This window comes from Struthio camelus, chromosome Z, assembly GCF_040807025.1.
Source record: "Struthio camelus isolate bStrCam1 chromosome Z, bStrCam1.hap1, whole genome shotgun sequence".
Taxonomy (NCBI): Eukaryota; Metazoa; Chordata; class Aves; order Struthioniformes; family Struthionidae; genus Struthio; species Struthio camelus.
This window is the reverse complement of record NC_090982.1, coordinates 20024247-20045762: the sequence shown is the minus strand read 5'-3', so window position 1 is coordinate 20045762 and position 21516 is coordinate 20024247. Positions and strand designations below refer to the sequence as shown.

Genomic DNA, 21516 nt, shown 5'->3' with positions numbered 1-21516 from the left:
AATGGGCAGAAACTGAACCACAGGAAGTTCCATCTGAACCTGAGAAAAAACTTCCTCACTGTGAGGGTGACAGAGCATTGGAACAGGTTTCCCAGAGAGGTGGTGGAGTCTCCTTCGCTGGAGATGTTCAAAACCCGTCTGGCTGTGATCCTGGGCAATCTGCTCTAGAGGACCCTGCTTGAGCAGGGAGGTTGGACTAGATGATCTCCAGAGGTCCCTTCCAACCTAAATGATTCTGTGATTCTGTGATTCTGTAATCCCTCCTCCAGATATAAAGGCAGGCTGAGACACAATTAAATGGTAGTTCATCAAAAGAAACTGGTCAAATCTTACATTGCTATTAGCACTAGTTTTGAGGAGCAGACAAAATTACAAATTCTGCAAAATGGCAGAAGTGCTCTAGTACCATGTAAAAAAGAAGTAAGATGCAGCATTAAAATTTATTCTGATTAATTTATCTTTGAGGAAAATATTAGAAATAAATAATATTAGATAAGTGATTAGTTTACCTAGGGAAAATAGGTACAATGGTTTTATGCTTTAATAATAGAACTCTTGGAAAACTATTATTTGGACAGAGACTTCTGGTATGGATATGAAATAATAAACTCTTTTTTTAATTAATTTCTGATGCTCATTAAAGGCCTGATTCAAACCCTCTCTTGAGGCCCAAGGAAGTCTTTCCATTGCATTCAATCAGTTTTGGAACTAGTCCTATGACATATCTGCCACAGCCAAAGAATGCTGAATACTGTAATTCAGATTCTAAAAAGCAATTAATGAGTTTCCAGAGAAAAGATGAAACATCAGCATACAGATATCATGAAAATGGTGACTTCAAGATACAGTATTAAAGCAGGATAAGCAGATTTAGTCATCTATGTATTTGCAGTTACAAATAATTTCTCAAATTAGGAGAAGGTAAGTAAAAAATAATTCTGAGATTTCTCTTGATTATAGCCAGATTTGTGGAGGTTCATCAGACTGGAAGTAAGTCAGACAAAATAACACAATAACGAGATTCAGAAGGATATAAATCTTTTAGATGACTGGAAACACATTTTTAAATGGGAAAGGTGGGCAATACATTTTGGGGGAAATGAACAGAAATAGTAACTTTTCATTAAGTAGAATAATCTTGTCGTGTTCCACACATTTCATGAAAATGATTGGCTGCTGTAAAACCCTTACAGACAGTACGGTATAATGTAACATACCCCAAGAGATGTAAGGATTTGCATGTCACTGATCAGACTGCAGCTGCAACATGATTTTAACTGATTTTCCTGGAGTGGATATACTTTCCTGTAGAGTGCATTGCTGTTATTAACCATTCAACTGAGGGAAGTTCATTCCCGTGCAGAGTACCTGTCCGATACTCATGGAGAGAAATTAAAATTTGTTCTTGCAAACACTTAAGCATCTGCTTATTTTCACATGACTAAGAAGCTCTTTTCAAATTGAGTAAGTTTGCTGATGTATATAAACTTAAATGTTCATAAATGTTTCATAACATTTCTAAACATAGATGTTGAGAAACACAACTAAATATGTGATGCATTTTTCTGGAACTAGTCCTCAGCATAATGGTGACTTTGCATCACATAAATTATTTGTTCAGCAGAAATATAGAAAGGTCGGTTTCTTGACTCTTAGTTAATTTCAAATTCAAAAATACAGTCCCACAGTCCTTTACTTTTGATTCAGATGAAATATTTTACTGAAAGTAAGTGGACCAATAGGTAAAGGTGCAATTCTGAAATTAATAGAGTTGTAACTAGCAGAAGTCTGCAAAGGCTGAATTTGCTGCAGTGCTTTCAAGTAAGTTATTGCTCAAGTAAGAATTGCATCTTTACATTATTCTGACAACAAATTTAATGAAAATAGCAAAGAGTAACTGAAAAATTTGGAGCATTGGCGTTTGTGTGCAAGGTTGGCATTGAAAGTGGATCAGAGAAAAGTGGAAAGAGAAAAGTGGATCAGAAGATCTTGTAGAGATGACAAGTACTTTGATACTGAAGACAGAATCTATTAAAGAAAAAAGAAAGAAATAGAAAGGAAAAGGTTCTTTGCATAGAGTGGAAGAAAAGGAGAGGACTAAAAGGACTGAGTTGCCAATTAATATTTATCTCTTAAAATGGTAGTGGTCATGAGTAGAGAAGGGAGTAATTATTTGAAATATGAGATGGAAAGAGAGAGCAAAGACTGATGAGTGTTGAAAAGAACTCATTACATCATTTTTACTGGAAGAACTTCAGCTGAAGTAAACACCCAAAGGGCAAAATCTGACCGGGCTTCTTCAGTAGCAGAGGTCCCCAAGCTGAACTAGTGCTTCAAGACTACTCTGACAAGTGGAATAGAAAATTCTGAGAGAGGAGAGAAAGAAGTCTTCATTTATATTAAAGACGTTCTAGCTCCCAAGTACAATAAATGCTGTACCCACTGTTTGCCCATTATATATTTTATTTATGCAATAGCAATTTCTTTTCATAATTAATTTACTTTTCTAAAAATATATCTTTCAGTTGAACTGTTTTTAAATACACTTGCATTATTTATTTTTATGTTTTTTGGAAATACATGCCATAAATTGTCTTGCAAAGATATTCCTCTTCCCCACCATTAGCAATGGTTGATATTTGACACTCAGATGGGTTACTTGCATTGAATGCTAAACCATGTATAACTTATGCCTCCTATCCTGTTCATCGAGCTTCAGTCTGATTATTCAAATATGTAAAATTAGTCATTCATATAAGGATTTTCAAAATCTGGTCCTTAGTTTTCGTGGAGGCATTGTTTTGGGTAATACCTTTTTTTTTCTCTCTCTCTCTCTCTTAGTGAGCTTACAGCTGAAAGGAACAGCTAGAGTAGTAATACATACCTGTTCTCTCTTTAGTGGAAACTGCTATTTAGTACTTACTTCAGTAAAGCATCTGAAAGCATCAGGAGAGTGGGGGGAAACTGCTGTGAAATCAGGAGCTACGATAACATATATTGAACAAATAATATACAAAAAACTACTCAGGCATGGTGGGGTTTTTTTACCTCTTCATTTTTGTATTAATTCACAAAATTTACCCCTCCTGAGAGAGTTTCTTCACCAGCAAGCAGCTTGATCTAAGGCTTCTGTAACAAACAACTTTTAAGATGGTTCTCTCTAAGGATTTCGTGCACCTTTTAATGCCATCTCACCACACAAGCAAATATATGACAACTTGTGACACATACCATAATCAAATGTTGATGTCAGCCTAGAATATTGTTCCCTTTAATATCTTCAAAAATATATGAAAAATACCACAGTGCTGTGGAGACAGAAAATTAGATTCTTTTCAGGATCTGTGAATCTGACGTACATACAGGGGCCAGATTAGATTAGAAAGAAATGGTGAAGTTACTTTATGAGTTTGGCCTAGCACTAAAGCTTCTCTCAGAAGTTAGGCTACACAAAACAAAAAAACAATATGTGCTGATGGTTGCAGTGTCTCCTTTTGGGCCCTGGGGCATTCGCTGCAGAGAGAACAGGTGCTTGGACTTTCTGCTCTTGATTATCCTCCTTCCATTTCTGTTCTCACTGCTGCAGCCCTGCAAACTGAAAGAAAACTGGCTTTAGCCGTATCTCTTCTGTTCGTTCTTCTTTGGCCAGTGACATGGGCAGGATGTGGGAGAAAACAGCATGGTGCACGTGGGAGGTGCCAGCTGTTTCCAAGCCGTGGGAGAAGGTCCAGCCAAAGGTCTATCAGGAGCCTGTATGATCCAGCCCTTTTCCCTCTCTCCTGGCTAATGGGTAGAGGAAGAAAAGCCAGGGAAGGCAGGAAGACCTGCTCACCCGTCTTGGATGCAAAAGTGTTAGAAGCCTTTGCAAGAGTAAAAGCATGCCATTTCCATCTGCACAGGCTTTTAACAGTCACTAGTGCCATAAAATTACTTTAATTTGAAGAATTTGAAATATATTTTTGTTTACTAAAGAAATGGTATGCTTATTTCCTAGTAAAATGTGGAAAGTGGAGGTTTTGTTTAATCAAAGTTCTCCTCTCCTCAGTTCTCCTTTCAATTCAGATTCTTTAAAGACTGAATAGGAAACACTAAAAACTGTAATAGAAATTTGAGAATGAGTAAAAATTCTACTGGGAAAAATATAATCAGAGAAGGATTTCTAAGCATAACCAGTCCTCTTTCTATACTACTTAGAAAATCATCAAAATATTCCTGCTCTCTATTTCTCTACCAAACAAATTCTGAAATTTTAGTTGTCTTTTAATTAAATGAATGAAAAGATTGAAAGAATGAAAATCAGATGACTGATTTTAAAATCTTAAACTGCTGTTTAAAACACTAATTTAAACTGAAGAGATTCTGCTTCTGTGTCCTGAACCTGATGTATGCTTGCCATTGTTAAAGCCTTTCAAAGCAAATACATCTACTTAATGAAAATGAGCTGCACCTCTGGAAAGTAATCTGTCTTTAAGAGCTGTCTCCAAATCCCATAGGGGGTGTCTTTGTTAACTTTTTTATTACATTAACTGAGTATTATTTTAATATTCGACTTTCTCCATTTGAATATTAATATTATACAGATTGAAAACAAGAAAAATGTTTTCTTCTGAACTATATAGAAGTCTATACTCTTTGCTGTTAGAGACTGAATACTTAATATACAGAATGTTCCCCTTGTTTGGATTGAAAATTAGAAAACAAAAGTGAAACTTGCTCTTGACAATTTTTAATTGAAATGCTCTAATATAAAAATATATTATGCATTTCACAAAGTTTTATTTTGTCTCATTCTTTTTCCTTAGGTGAGACATTCAGTGGACACCAGCGAAATCTGCAGAGATTCAAAGTAAGGCTTCACAAGCATTCTATTTCTATGTGTTTCTTGTTACAGATATATCTATATATTTATTTTAAAGGGAGTGTAACTTCTTTTGGAATGAATTTCTTGCTATAAACTACAAATTTCTCTTGTATTTCACAATATTCAGTCCATCTTGGAAAGAGCATCCTTTTTAAAATTCAAAGCAGTTTGTCTACTTGGGAAATAGAGCATTACATTTGGCTTGGTAGGTTTCATAATAAGAGCTTGTACACATGTCCTGAGGGGCAGGAGTGAGATCAGAGTTTAGATTTTGCTATATTGAAATAAAGAGAAGTCTTATTCCCATGGTGTGACTTTTCAGGTGTGCTATAAATTAAATGGAAATTTAGGAAGTGAGTTGAATGTGTAACAACAATAAAAAACACACTGAGCACTTCTATCCTCTCCTTTTCTGTGATATCCCACAGTAACCTTTGTACAGTGAATAATATTCACTTGTAAAGGCAAAGTAAGACTGGAAAGCAGTTTATCAACTCTTACAAGAAAGCATTCTGCAAGCTAAAGCTGTATGAAAAAAAAATTAAATATTTAATGCCTTTTCTACCTGTGTTGTATTTCAGCTATTTAAGGAAATTTGATTGTCAGGCACATATGACCTGATCTCTCTCTTAATCTTGTGTAAGCTGCTGTATTCATTGACATGGTTAGGAAGCAGATCACTCCCTTAATAATTTGTGATTATTTTATACATGTATAGCCAGTCTGGCAAGCTACTAAATTTGCATATACTATGTACAGGAAATTTTAGTTTGCTGATCCTATTATAAAATAGATAAATTATCTCTGTACGCAAAAGTAATCTTCAAGTTTAACGTGCTAACCTATTATGTTTAACACATTCATAGCAGAGCTGGAAAAGATGGTGAATAGTCGTATGAGATAGTTTGCTGGTACTATTAAGCTATTTCGAGAAGTAAAACGATGACTTTGTTGTGGACAAATACCGAAGAACTCTAAGACATTAAAGTAAATTTCAGATGGAATTCAACATACGATGAATTTGAAGTGATGCTCTCTGAGAAAATCTTTATAAGCATTAATGGTATAGAAGTGTCTAGTTACCATTTACAGTTAGGTAGTTCATTTCAAAAATCAAGACAGCAGAACTGGGCAAAATTAGGAGGAAAGTAACAAGGATGATCAAAATAATAATGAGACAGTTTTAGTATGAGGATATATTTTATACCTAGCATTCTTCCATCTGGAACAGAGATAAACTGAGGAAAGACCAGACAAGGTCTATAAAATCACATCTAACATGCAGAAGATAGAAGGGAACCACTATTCTTTTTTGCTTCCAGTTCAAAAACTGGAGTCCATGAATTGAAAGTAGTAAGCGGAAGGTTCAGAATAAATACAGCTTATAGGGAAGCTTTGAAACTGATACTGGGGATTCAAAGTTTCTGCAGGCAAAATCAGAAAAATTTATGAAAAAAAATTCTATAGAGCTGTTAAACACACAGATATTACCTCCAGCTTCAGGAGCCCCTGAAGGGTAATTGTGTGAAGGCATATCTGGGGATGATATCACTTCATACCTGTGCTGCTCTTACATTTCCCCAAATTTGCATTATTGGCCATTGTCAAAGAAAGGATATTGAGTTGCTAAGACCTTTGACCGCTCCTACTGTTTGGTACAGCTTTCAGGATGTGCTGTCAATTGGAAAATAATACATGGAATGATAGCTAGTGACTCAGAGAAGGACTTTACTGGGTCTCTGTCTTCCATGTTTTGACTTAATTTTATATTTTAAGTCCTTAGGAGATTTTAATCTTGTAGTAAATGGTAGTGGCGATACTAGAAATGGCCCAGGAAAGGCTTACTATTAAGAATCCAGTTCCAGCAAGATTCATCCTTAATTTCTTGAATCATGTTGAATATTCATAGCAAACACTATATATAAATAAATATAAAACTATATTTTGTACAGGTCTCAGCAGAAGCAGCTATGCTAAGCAGTAAGAACCTGAGTGAAAGGTCACTGATTTCCTCTCAGATACTCAGCATTGAGATGTCTGTGTACAGTAACTGTGGGAAAACTGTTACAGATAAGAAGGAAAACTGACCACACCTAAATAAGAAAGATTGTTTTGACTCTAGGAATAAAATGAGGCTGATGACCATGAGAGAGAAAATGAAAATGGTAGATTAACAGACAGATTAAATGATAGATTAAGCCACCTAACTGAAATATCCCTCTGTGATCCAAATTCAGTTGATAATTTAACTTCTGAATAGTGATATCATTCTTTAGAGTCTTCTCTTGATATGACAGCTGGTTTTTTTTTACGAGGAGACTTCTGTTTATTTATTTTCCTGTGGAAAGAGATGTGTATTAAAAATGGCAATATGAGAACACTGGGCAAAATGTGAGTAGCTATTCTTCTGATAACCATCAATATACTTTGTATTCTTATTTTCCGTGTTGACATTAGCTATATAAGTTTCTGGTCTTTCTCGCTTATATGTGAATACGGGGTTGATGAACGTATACATCACGGTACTCTTGGGCCAGGTCTGTTGGAGGCTTCTATTTATCTGCAAGGGTGGTACTACCTAGCATCAACCTCGGTGCAGTCGAGCTGCTATTTTAAATTTTCCTCTCTCTTTCTCTCTCTCTCTTTATGTTTCAAGTCAGAAAGAAACAACAGAGACAAATGCTGGAAGATAATGTCTAGAGCTAATTGACTGGCATATTTAAAGTGGATTGTGGTTGCTTAGAAACATTTACAGCCTTTAACAGAAACCTGATTATTAGATTCTCCGCAGGGCAATGTAGGACAACATGCTCTTACAAGAGAGCGAATCACAGTGAAAGATGATCTGTGGTTTAATATTAAAAGGGAAACATATTTACCAATAACATTTTATTTTGTAAGGTCAATTAAGTAACGTTACCGAACAAACATTGGACAACGCTTATGCCAGTGCGGTAAACTGAGATTCAGTGTCACGACAACAGTGGGCTAACTCGCTGTTTATTCCGTAAGGCCTCTTGCTCCTTCCAGCAGCGCTCGTTTCTTCCCTGTGGCTGATCTTGAGAGCCTGCAATTTACTTATTACTAGTAAAGTGCATATTATGTAGGAAGAAGTTGATTATGGAGATCAAAGGACACTGAGATGGCAAAAGTGCAGCAGCCTTTGATTGTGTGACAGCCTAATGACAAAAAATCTTACATGAGTGAGTGAATACCCAAAGTCTAAGTTTTGTAGCAGATAGGGCAGTAATATGTCCTACAGTGGTACTGGTATTTCCAATGGACCTGATTTATTAAAAGTAGCTAAAATACATCTAATGTATAACTAGATATCCTTATTTGTGGAAATCTTATTCTCTACTTATGTATCTTCCAAAAATGTAAGTAACAGTTTCTTTCATCTGTTATTTGTTTTCTGGGGTCCTCCACAAACAAAATATTCAGACTTTCAAAGCATCTCTTAAATTTCTGCAAGTGACATCACTGAAATCTCAGTGAACTTCAGAGGTAGGCTGTGATTCTCTGAGTAACGTGTTTCTATTCCTCTGCTACGCAGCATGAAACTGCCCATACTTCTTGTGGCAGCAATGAGGTCATTTGAAATACTGAATCTTCATGGAAGACATGGATATTATAGAAACAGACAGGTCCATAGCATACTTTTTTCTTTCCTGTAGCCCAGCACCAGATACTATAAGAAGGGGAACATGAAGAGAAATCCATCCTCTGTGGTTCAGGTTTCCTCCACAGCACTAGAATGTCTTCATAGATTTGAATATAGATATAAAGTGACAAAGTTTTTTTAAGAAAAAGTATAAATCACAGGAATAATCGTAGGAAGTCTGGCCTACCCGTGAATTAGTGAACAAGGGCAGTGATTTTAACAGAGAGATTTTTTTACTAGGCAAACTATTCTATCTGATTACCAAAATTATAATTGTTCCAGAGCAAGTGAAGAGCTATTAATACCCCCTGCAAAAAAGAGGGAGAGGGGAAGATAAGCAGCATAAAAAGTAGTAAATCAGAAGCTTTAGTATTAATCAAAATGTGTTACTAGGGTTTCAAAGTCAATATGTCTACTATAATCATGAATAGGAAACTTCTAGCATTCTTAGATATCTGTGATGAGAAGACTTAATAAATCATGAAAAATATTCAGCAAATTACTCTTTAAGTCTACAGTTCTCTGATTATTTCTTGAGTTTTGGTTCTGTGGAAATATCCAGCTTTCTGAGCCCTGTTAACTGTTTGTGTGAACTCCCCTCTACCATTACTAATGGGGATTCAGTTTGCAATGAGAACAGAAAGTGTATTTAACCATAAAACCAGTGACAATCACTTCACACAATACTCTATCACATGTATAAAACATTATCATATGCACAAAGTAAACCACTTAAAATTGGAATTGAAAACACCTCCTAAATTCCTTATTAGTCTAAGTCGTTGTTTGTTACAAGACTCTAGATCCAGAATATTCAGAAGATAAATGTAGTATTCAAGACGGTAATATTTCTTTAACAAACAAAGATTCATTAAAAATATTAATAGAACACATACATTAGCATAACACAAAATAGACAACACAATTCAACACAAATATTAACAGAACAAATAACAGAGTAATGCTGATCCCATTTCCTGTAGATTAAACCCTTTTTATTTTATAATTTAATGGAAGGACATTAAATGAAACTGTTATTGGAAGAGATATACTCAGGAACTCTACTTAGGAGAATTGCAGTTAAAAGCATATTGCACCTCTGGATAGCAATAAAGGAAATGGGCATGATTTCTTCAATCAAAATGAGTCATATGCCCTTTTTGGCTTGAAAAATAATCATTTTTTGGAAAAGATTAAGAGATTTCCTAAGATAACTTTCTGAGACATAAACTTGTCATAAAAGTATTTCAGAAAATGGAGTCAGTCTTAATCTTTGATAGCATTTACTTCTTATTTTCACTTCAATTACTTCACTAGCCAAGTTCATAGAGGTAATTGCTGATGCCAATTAGAGGAGTTATTAGGCTCCTAGTGTTACAGCACTGCAGTTATAAATACCTGGCAGTTGTTGAAGAGGGCAAACTCTTGACACAATTTTTATAATTGTTATATAATGTGTTCCCAGGGTTGTAAAGATTCAGAGGTTTATTTCTTTAAAAAGATGGTATCATCAAAGGTGACCTAAAAATTTGTGAGATGATAAGTAATGACTATTTCTCACTCGTGTAATTTTTTATTCTAAGTTTACTGGAGCAAAGTAAATAGTTTATTTTCAGAATGTTAGCAATTCCAAGAAATTGGCCAAAGACATACCCAAATTAGCTCAAAAAAGCAGTTTCTATCTTATTATCAGAAGAAAGTTGGAGATGTTTCAGGAGAATAGCTTTTCAGTTGAGATAAAAAGATTTACAGGACCTAAAATTTGTTTTACTCTCATGAATATTTTAGTCCCTTTCTAGCTATGGGAAAAGTTCTAACTGAAGTACCATGACAAAAAAAAATCAGTACAAACATCTTATTTAAAATAATTTAGAATTACAAACTTTAACATTTTGGGGGATATAATTACACTGTTGTATTGCATTACTTGAACAAATGTGAAATTCCTAAATGAATTGATAAAACTTTTCTTCAATGACTTCTAAAATAATAAGATTCTAGTAATCATTATTATTGTTGCTTAATAATTAAGTATTTTTTTATATTTTTCATATACCTTAAATTATACAATATTATATATTCCCTCTATTTTCAGCTGAATGATTAATGAAAATCCAATATATGAAAAGATTCTGTAAGCTATACCCACCATCCTGCAGAAGGCATGTACAGTGAAAGAGTAGTACTGACCATTTACAAAAAAAAGATGTTTGTTTCTTCCCTTGAAATTCTCAGAGGATAGCTGTTTTATCAGTTGCAAATTAAAAGGGAAAGAACTGCAGAATGATTTATTAAAAACAGATAGCTTGGGAATTTGTCATGTAAAAAATTGGTTGGAAACGACCATTAAATCAATTAAAATAGCAATAAATGTACAAGAAGAAAAATAAATGGTGAGTTGTGCATCTTCCAGTGTTAATGGTTAGCTCGTTATGCTATATTGCCTGTAGTGCATGACCATGTATATAATTAAAACAGCTTCATGTCTAATTTTGCACAAAGGCACCAAGTTTCTTAAGCCATTTGAACTCTCATTATTCCGTCCTGAGTGTGTAATCATAACACCCAGGCGGTGGTTTTGCTGCTTACACACATTTGAGTTTAATGTGAATCATTTCTATGTAAACAGAGGTAGAACTGAATTCCTAGTGGGATGGGATTTGCTCTCATTTGCCTTCGTGTATGAATATATAATTTTTAATACAGTGACTATCTAGATTTGAGTTCTACCATTTTCTAGCTGGATAAAAATACTAACCTAGCTCTGGAGCTAACTTAAATGTGTTCCAGCTGAGCATTTACTCCTTTTAAAGACTGTATCACTATTGATTCCATACTTGCAAGATGGAGTCCGTAGGCTCCAGCTGCACCGAATTAAACAGACATGTTACCTTAGCGCTTGCAAGACAGAAAATTAGCAAAAGCTGTGAATCTAAACATATTTGGGATTGATTCCATGCCAGCTTTACTAAACCTGTCATTAATATGCTATTTTCTTTTTCGGTTAGATTAAACTTGTGGGGACTAAAAAACAAACTATGGCCTAGACACCAGCAATTAATGGTGCGGGTCCTGCTCTCTTGCTGTGGGCACTGTGTATCTTAATAACATGTTTAAACTTTTAGCTTATTGTTTGCCTTGGGTGGATGCTGCTATTGGACTATTTTTTTACCCTGCTGTAATCATAGACATTAGTTCACCTGACTTCTTCTCAACAGTCAATCTGGTTATTATTAGACTGCTTAATAGTATATTTTAATACTGGATTTTACTATTTATTCATGTAGAAATCTATTTTTTTTTGTAACCACTTGGTTCCAGTTTTGTTTAAAACAAAATGTTCACTGGAACAAGCTATCTGAATTCAAGAGCAAACATATCACTAAATACGTCTTTACGACTGTTAAACAGTTTCTGTTTGATATGAGAGAGCAGAGTCATCATCTCTACGGTATGAAACCTAACAATAAACAGAAGACTTATTCCCTTGTTTTAAGGTCTCATATTTGTTGTGGACAAAAAGGCTTGGCACCTCATTAATCGAAGTAGAGGGTAGACATTTATCTTTCATCATAAGTATGGTGTGATATTCCACAGTGTTGTAAACAGGAAAAGGCTAATGAGTTGCTAGTACAGTTCAGGCGAAATGTTTTCATAAGAGGCAAGGAAGTATTTATATCATTATGAGGCCTTGGAGAGATGCCAGTTACAGTACTATACAATTCTGATTACAAGGAAAATTCTGTATTTTATTCTGTGAAGTGTTTCTATGGGACACTAGTTAATTTTTCCTGAAAAAGGTCCCTTTTCAGAACCCGTCATTTGGTAGTCCAAGGTCCTACCTCTACCCATGGAGACCTTCCCTCTTCCTCCACCCCCATTCAAGGCTCCTTACTGCAAAGGTGGCTCAAACATACCCCTTTATTTGGATTAGTTATGAGAGAGAGATGACACAACTCAGACAAAAACATCTTTCCCTCAAGCTCCAATTTACTGTCAGGTTTTTACGCCCATTACAGCACTGACATGCGGATTGGAAAAAAGTAAATACAAGCAGATGTGAAAAGAATCCTTGAAGCAATTGAGAAAAAGGAGACCTTCTCTCTCTTTAGTGCAGACTTAAAGAGAATGGCTTGTTTAGCCTAGCAAAATAAGCGATGAGAAGTTAATAAATCCATTATAAATAAATTAAATAAAAACATTTATTATAAATACATATAGGGTGGTCAATGCCAAGTGGGAAAAACTAAGTTACAGGATATAATACTTGTGCCAGATGAAGCAGAATTTAATCGAACAAATTAGAACAAAAATCAGAAGGTGTTTAGCTTTGTATCTGTTTTATTCTTTTTAACTATCAGAGGTGTGAGGCTTTGGAATAGCCACTCCAATAGTGACGGAGAGGACCGAACACTGTTTCCTGACACATATAAGTCTTTGAGTGAATGACTGACGAGATAAGCAAGATTCAGGTTTGTGGTGTGAGCCTTCAGGAGTTTGGTTTGTTGAACTCCCTCAGCGGGTACCCTCAGGGGTACAATGCAATTGTACCTCTTGCATTACTTTAAAAATAATTAATAAGAGCATCGTTGCACTGTCCTGTATGAAGCTTACCCTCCCTGGTTTCACTGGTTGCTAAGAGAGGTCAGAAAGACACCAATGTCTTCACCCTCCTTGTTACAGAGCTTGGATTCAGGTTTGGAGCCCATCAGCCTCTTCACGAATCGAACAAGGCTGAGAGCCTCAGTGGGGGCTTCCTGAGATCAGGACAGTTGCTCTCCTGGTGTCAGTCAGAACCGCCTCTCACTCAGCGTTGTAGCTGGGAAAGGTGATTGACTCTGAATCACAGGGAAAAGAATAGACATCATGACCACATTCACAGCACATTTATAGGCAGCTTTTTATGTCTTTGCCTTTGCTCAATAGTAGTTGGTGTGTGCGGGCTTGCTGTGTTTCTGAGTTTTCATTTACCACTCTTTAAAGCGACTGCAGTGGGTGGTGATTATCCCACAAGCAGCCAGATGTGAAATAAAATACAGTTAATCAAGAGTTACAGGGCTTTTTTGAAATAAAATCTCAGGGTTTCTAAACTAAGTAAATGTCTTTATTACTTCCTGTCAGTTTCCTACTACCTTCTGATTGCTTACAGACATTTCAGAACAAATACCTCCTTATTACTGAACATCTTCCTTTAATTTCTTCCTCATACTGCTTCTCCTAATGGAAGTAACACTAATATTTTTATTCTACTGCACACAAAAAATTTTTTCTATTTGTTTTCTGATGCTCATTTTAAAATCTAGGTTATGTATTGGTCTCTGTAGAGAAGTGGTTAGGCATTCAGTTCATTATATACAACTCAAGTTATTTTGGCTTAGGCTCAAAATTAGCAAGATGATATCACTGTCAAGTCTTATCTCTGGCTTTCATTATGATTTTGCATTTCAGCTGAAGGGTTTCTACTCGCCGGAAAGTGAATGCCTATGGAAAACAAAGGAGCACTGCCTTGTTATGATTAGGAGAAAGAGGATCACCCATTTGTGAGCACAAACATAACCGAAGGTTTATAAACACTGGCAATATAATTAATAATAGCAATAAGAGTGCCATACAGACTTTACACGGTTATCGTACACACAGAATCCAGAGGAATCTGTTAAGGACCCTGATGTGCTGTAGTGCCACGCTATAAATTATTCATATCCTCCTGTCATATGGAATACTTCCTGTCCTCTGACCTGATATAATTATTGATGCTAGTATGTCAGAAAGACTTTCCTGAAGTCAGAAAAAACCCTTGCATTGTTTTAATTATTCATTAAAAGACTGATTAAGTGTGTCTGAGAGCAATGCCTATCTGGTATATAATTATACACATAAGGGATAAACTCAGTGGATTAGGCTCTTTTTACCTCAAGGGATGTAGTTTGAATCCAGACTAGATCTTAAGTAGATTTTCTGTAAAATGTCTTTCATAAGAGAAGTGTTCAATATTTGCAATATTTTTCCTAATATCTTGCATTAAAAAAAAAAAAAACAATTAGCAAAAGTTTATGTAACTGTTTAGTCAAACCTCCCTAGTCCCTACCAAAATGTGACTTTCAGGCAAGGAGATGAAGATAAAAAAAGATCGTCCTTTTAAGGACTTCTTTATGTTGAATGACTCACCTTTATTATAGGTATCCCACCTTACAGGCGCACATTGTTTTATAAAAGATGAAGAAAGATGTAGTTCTTTGAACTAAGTTCATGACAGCTGAACTTAGCTTGCAGGCAGTGCATTGCTAGTGCAGGCTGCTGCTTCCAGAAGCAAATGGTCTCCTGTGTTGATACCTGCTCCCCAGAACTGCCAGGATCATGGGTAGGACGGGTGAAGTAGCAGCAGGTGACTTGATTACTCTGGGGGCAGCGACATTGTAGTAAGAGAAGAGACTCCTGTTGCTAGATCTCAATAAATTCTATACTACAGTGTAACAAATATCTTAAAATCACATTAAAATAATTATTGGTATTTGATATTAATACCACAGTTCATGAACTGATTTTGGATATAGCTATAAATGATGTAAAATTCAGGTCATGAGGTTTTTTTTTTTATTTTTTTTTTCCATGTGCCCAATCAGCTAAATAGTTTGTAGAAATAGCTAGCAAATTCACTTCTCACAGCCTTTGTTTGTTGATAAATGTGCATATGATGTTTCCAGCTTTAAAATATGTTTCAAAAGTTTATAACTTCTTAAAAAATCAAAATTTCTTTTCAGAATTACAATTTTTATGACTTTTTTTAGGTTTTACTAGTTCCTAAAATATCTGCACTGTGTCTCATAGTTGAGCTGTGGTGAGAAATTTCATCTTCTAAAGCAAAAATATTTCTCTGAGCACTTAACAGTAGCTATTTTAAATTTTAAAAGACGTATATTTGACTTTAACATATTTCAACATATTATAACATCTATTATTGGTAGTATATATCATTTCAGTACTGCTATTTCAAAATATTTTAATGAAACACAGGAATTAAAAGTATTTTCAAGATTAAATATAAAGCCTCTCCCCAAAATAGTCTTTCCTAAACTAATATTTGTCAGAAATTCTATTTCAAGTCAAATTTTAAAAGTAATTATTCCTATTCAAGTAGTACTAAAGAAATAGATGAAACTCTTATCTCTTAAAATAGAGCAGAGATATGACTGGACCCTGTTGAGCTCTTGAAAAGAAACTATCTATCTTCCTCAAAACTAATCCTATGTTTCCCTAATCATTCTTAATTAAATAACGACTGTATTATAACTGTACAGAGCGTCCGGAAACAACTTTATCTGCTTTAGTTCAGAAATTGGGACCACATATTTTTTAGGTGGCTTTTACTTTAAATAGTAGCTTGTCGGGTAGATCTCTCTTGAGATGAGTACAGATGGAAAGAGCAGGAGGAGGAGGAGAGAAAAATATGCTTTTTCTAAATTCTTTGCTAAAACTCACTATACACCTGACAGAAGCTACCAGCTAGGTTTTCAATACCATTATTTATCTATAGATGACGCCAGGACTTACCCTTTGAATTATCTCTGTGGGATTCAGAAGGTAACAAGATGTTTGGGGTCTACCTCAACTGCCTATCACGTGTGTATTTGTGTGTGCATATTGTGAATTTTTTCCCTTTTTTTTTCTTTGTACTTGCAATACTTGTTTCTTGCTTCCTAGGTCTTTTCTGAAACTCTCATTCAAAATCAATGGTAAAGGAAAAGTGTGGTTCATATTAGATACTCAGATTTCATTTTAGGTATGAACTTTAGCTCCACTCACTAGCTGGCCTTTAAAGGGCAAGATAAATACCCATAAGTGAAAAATGATGCATTTGTATTCTTTTTAAACAAACAGAATTACATGTTCTTAAAATCAAAGGTCATCTCTATTCCTTGCAGTCTTTCAGCTTTTCTACTTAAGCTCCAGCGAAAACCAGAGAGTGATATTCTGTTATTTTTTTCTAGATCTATTAGTTTTCTGAGACTTTAAGGAGTAGATAAGCCATTCAGACAGTATGAATTGTGTTCTTTAATTTTCCTGGGTTGGCCAAAGTGAAAAAAATGGAGGAGAAAAATTGTAACTCAACTCACAAAAAAATTATTTCATCAGAAGCAGCAGGAAAAGATGTTTTACCCAGTCCAGCAGATTTTTTCCAATGGATAACATTTTTGCTCATAAATGCCATTTTTCTTCCCAGTTAGTCTTCAAGGGAGAAAAAGAAATCTTTCAGCCTTGTAAGAATGCACTCAATTTAAATGAATCGGTGCTCATGCTAAGTACTGGCATATTTCTAGTAATCACTTAACCGATCCAATAGCTACTGAAACCTGTCATACCTTCTTGCATCAGTTGACACATACTCTGTGCATTTGTTTCAGTAAGACCGTAGCATGCTTAATCAGAACAAACTAGAGACTGTGACCCAGATGTTGAAGACCTTTCTTTGTTTAAATCAATAGAGGGAATAAAAATGACCATTTCTTGCAAGGATTTTATCTGAGTCAGGTCTGCTTGTTGCTGGCCAAGCTTATTAAGCACCTTGCAGCTTTCATAGAGGTGTTCAAATGTCTTGTCAAACGAGGCGCCCATCCACAGCATCGCTGTTCTGATCAAGGGTCTCTACTTCCAGACTTTGATAAAGTGGAAACTCCCTAGAAAAGGAGGAAGTAGAAAGGACAGAAGGTTTTATTGTAGAGCGTTCAAAAGAAAATTTCAGTGTTTGGTTCCTTTTTGCTCACCTTTGGAAAGAAAAAGAGAACGTGCAACACAGAATAGGAATATTTTGTTCCTTATCACAATACCCCCAAGCACAGATAACAACGGTAAACACATTTTGAGCAAAAGTGTTGTCTAATGGTAACTCTGATCCCCTATTTGTATCTGTCAATATGTACATTGCATATGAGACCAAATGATACTTTTGTGTAACACGTTTCAGATGGGAGATCACAAGAATATTAAAAAGAGATTACATACCACATTTTTCTCAGGAACTATCAGCCTTTATATAAGAATTGAGGGCTGCAGAAAACATTATCATTGTAGTTTTGTTAATCCTAAATTACCTTTTTAATGACAGAGGAAAGAAAGGTCATATATTACTTCCAGTGTCTTTGCTTAGGGTCCTGAATTTGCCATTTACAGATGTATTACAATATAAAAATATGTGGAGGACAATGGTTCTTTTTGCCCTCTAGTAAGTACCATTAAAATATATCTGAGGATAAGCTCTGCAGATTTAAGGGCAGAAGTAAAATATATACCATTTCCTGGTGCTAGTAATAGTGTTGGTTGGGAGGATTTTTCTCCACAAGATCTCATTTAATTACAGTATAAAAAATGCTGGAGTAAACTTTTAATCATGGATATACAGGTACAATTTCAACAACCCTTAGAAGTTTAGACATCATACGTGGGTTTTTTGTTTGTAGTCATGCCAGGAAGATAAAATAGCATAAGATCAAAAAAAGATCAATTAACAAAACCAAAATATTACTGTGAAAATATATCATTTCTTGTCTTGCTCCATTGTAAAGATAATAGCTCATTTCCTTTTTGAATTTTTATCAATATATGCAAATCATATATAGAATAACACTCATGACTGAGTATAGATAGTTGTTATTAGCTGTATTCAGTAATCCTGAATCGTTCTGCCGCATTGGCGGGCACCTGCACTGGGTGAATTCAGCTGGCAAAAGTGTGAGTGCGTTTTCACCCTCGTGCTGCTCTTTATAGGCATCTGGGTAAGATCTATTTCAGATCCTTGCCCTTCTCACGCTATCCTGTTACAGGTTAGAAGCATTCCCTGAATGAAAATCTCAGAAACTTGGCACCGGAGCACCTTCATGTCACTTGTACTATTGTACTGAATACAAGTTACCAGACAGTACAAGAGCACCATTAAAGCAAACAGCACAGGAGATGCTTTTAAATTAAGAACAGGACACAAAATTGCGTTCTGGGCCAAATGTTAATACTTGGATGAGCTCTTAAAACACGTTGTCAATATAGTATATTCTCTTTTCTGAAAATCTGTATTGTTGGCATTTTATTCAGAAGTTCCACAGTAGCCAATGCGGTATTTTGCTATTATAGAGAAGGGCAAAGAAGACCAAGCACTGCTTCTCTCATACAGGAATTGCTTACATAGATGGACTCAGAAGCTTATATGTAATCACATAGGCAAGTAGGGTTTGTAATTGCCCAAAATATTAACTTTATTTCTTCAAGTTTTTCAGGAATCTGTCGCCATCTAATAATCCTCTGCACATTGCTTCATCTCTCCAAGAGTCCTGTCTTTGCAGTTTCTGTCAAGACAACTAGTGATCTGAGATCTGCTTCAAATCTCTGCTATAGGTTTTTACCATGAGATGGGGTGGTATCTGCCACTGACGTATCAAACTAGCACTCATTCTGAGTACTAGTGTTCACATAAACAGAGCAATTGTCCCATTTTACACCCCATGAAGTAGAGTTTAATTCGAAGCAAGGTTTCTTCAGTTTCAGTAATTTATGAATGTAGGAGGTATGCACAAAATACTAATACCCATAACATTACCATGGAAGAATTTGTGTGTTGCAGTATTAACGACTAGTGATGTGAATTCACTTGGCACACTTTATGAAACTGCTCACTAACGACCAAAGAATTGCCCAACCATGTCTGTTTTGCACTAGACATTTTGGTGTTTTTTTTAATAAATGAACAGTTACACTTTGGGTCTTTTTAGATCTGACAAAATATCAGTTTCTGGCTCATTTAGGTTTTATCTCTGCAGGGCATGAATTAACTACTTGTACACACCAATATCAGGTTTAATGAACAGCAATGGGGGCTGGAGAAAGATATTTTCTAAAAAAATATTTCAAATACTTTATTAATGGATTCTGTAAATATTAATGAAACTTAACACGCTCTTATGCAGGGATTGTATTTTTTTCCTACATTTTTATGAAAATTTCACTCTGAATGATATATAAGGGAGAGGTAACCTTTTCCCTAATGCTCCTACAAACATTTAATATAAATCCCCAAAAAATCCCCCAAAACTATAGACTTCTCTGTGTTTTAAGCAACCATGCCCTCTCTTAAAGGACTTTGTTATACTAGAACAAAAAAAAGTTCAATTCTTTAAGAGGAGGGGGATTTTAAGAAGTAGATCAGCTTTTTAGCAAAACTGCTTTAGGTTCGTCATGAGCAAATAGATGGCTTTGACAGCGAGCCTTAACAGACTGTTGTGTGCGTAACAAAAATTTCTCATTTCAGAAGAGGCCAACTACCAGCTAACAAACAGTGTCAAAAGTGAGAGATATCAATAAGTGAACTTTACTACAATGAGGTATTTGTATTATTTACAAGGAGCAAAACAGAGATTTTGTTTTCTCTCTCTTTTCCTCTCTCTTTTTCCAAATATAAAATATACCTTAAACAATTAACATTACAGCACATTGAAGGGTAAATTGGCCCCATTTCTGTTTACAAAATATTTGCAAATTAGTCACTCCTGTCTCTAAGGCAATCTTAAGACGTTGCACCAGGACCTAACGTCCAAACTATTCTACAGCCTCCAGCATAGCGGATGAAAAATATTGTGGTTATGGTTCAGATAGCTGGCTCTTGCATCCTGCAGGCCCACCTTTTAATTGGTGCTCTGGAGGATGAATAGAGGAATTACTAATGAAATAGCAAGCTATTACAGCAAACGATGCTGTGGCCTGTACGTAATAATGAGTTTAGCAGCTGGCAGGCAATGTAAATGGCACTAGAAATTAGAATATTTTGGCTTTCTTGTTCCCTGTGCTGTAGAACAAGACTTGAATTCAAAAGGTATTCTTCTATGCTTAAACACAAATGTATACTCGCAGCTGTATATGTTCTAAACGTGTGCACTTTGCATATGTACGCACGTATTTTGCATCTGATGCTATTTTTTCATTATTAATTTATCAGAGAATTCTTTTTTTAATAATGAAAGATATATCATTCTCATAGTCCTTGTATGCATGACCTGTTAGTTGTTAGCTTGAATTTTAGCCTAGAATCATTCTTATGCATAAATATTTTGATTCTCTTTTATATCCTCTCTCTTCAATCACATACCCTTCTAAAGGATCTTCCTTTTTCTTTTGCACCAAATTCTATTTTGCCAAAAATTTTGAAGGAAGCAACACACTCATTGCTTATAAATCTCATTTATTATAGCACAGAAGAAGTGATTAAAGAACTAGCTGGCAAAATTCACCACATCAAAAAATTAGGGTGGAAAATTACAATATTGGTTGCACATGTTTATTTAGAAATTTGCTTCAGATTATATACAAATTCATCCAGTTTTTAAAAATACTTTGGGGTACTGTGGTTCTAACAAAACCATCAAAAATCCCTGTGTTACAGGAAAATCCTAAACAACATTTAAACAAAAACAACTGGAAAAAATCAGTATTAACTACTTGGCAATAGAACACATGTAACATTCTTTCATAATATGAGATAAGTTTGATGGCGATGGAAAGGGCCAGGAGACTGCATCAATACTTCTTTCCCCTCTGGCAGTGTTGGACTATCAAAACAAGAACAGCTTTTAAAGAAGAGAATTGGATTTAATGAAGTAAGGCTGTGAAGCTGTTGCAGCTGATGGTATGCTTAATTGCTTGTGTTAGTGGGAAGTGTTGAATCATCTAAAGATACTGCTGCTTCAAACAGATGATGTTCTTTGTTTGTATAGGTGTTATAATGCGCTATACACACATAGAATATGGACCACAGACAATCGAGATGGTGAAAATAAAGAATATGCATTTAATAGAACATAGTCAGAGCTTCCCAGATGTTGCCAGATGTTTTATTGACAGATTGAAGCCTGGGTCTTTTTCTAGTCTGCTTTATCAGAACATGTGATGGGTAGGAATCTTTCATAAGTGGGTAGGAATCTCTCATATCTAAGCCTGGCACAGGAATCCACTC

The 21516-nt window shown here is 35.3% G+C and overlaps 1 protein-coding gene across 37 annotated transcripts in view; it reads left to right on the top strand.

The window, feature by feature from the left end:
• Positions 1 to 21516, top strand: part of PTPRD (protein tyrosine phosphatase receptor type D) — a 1218182-nt gene that overhangs the window by 767289 nt on the left and 429377 nt on the right. For all 37 annotated transcript variants that reach the window (XM_068927738.1, XM_068927756.1, XM_068927755.1 and 34 more), the window contains one exon: positions 4803 to 4846. The gene's annotated coding sequence lies outside the window, so the exon portion shown is untranslated. The remainder of the gene's footprint in view (positions 1 to 4802; positions 4847 to 21516) is intronic.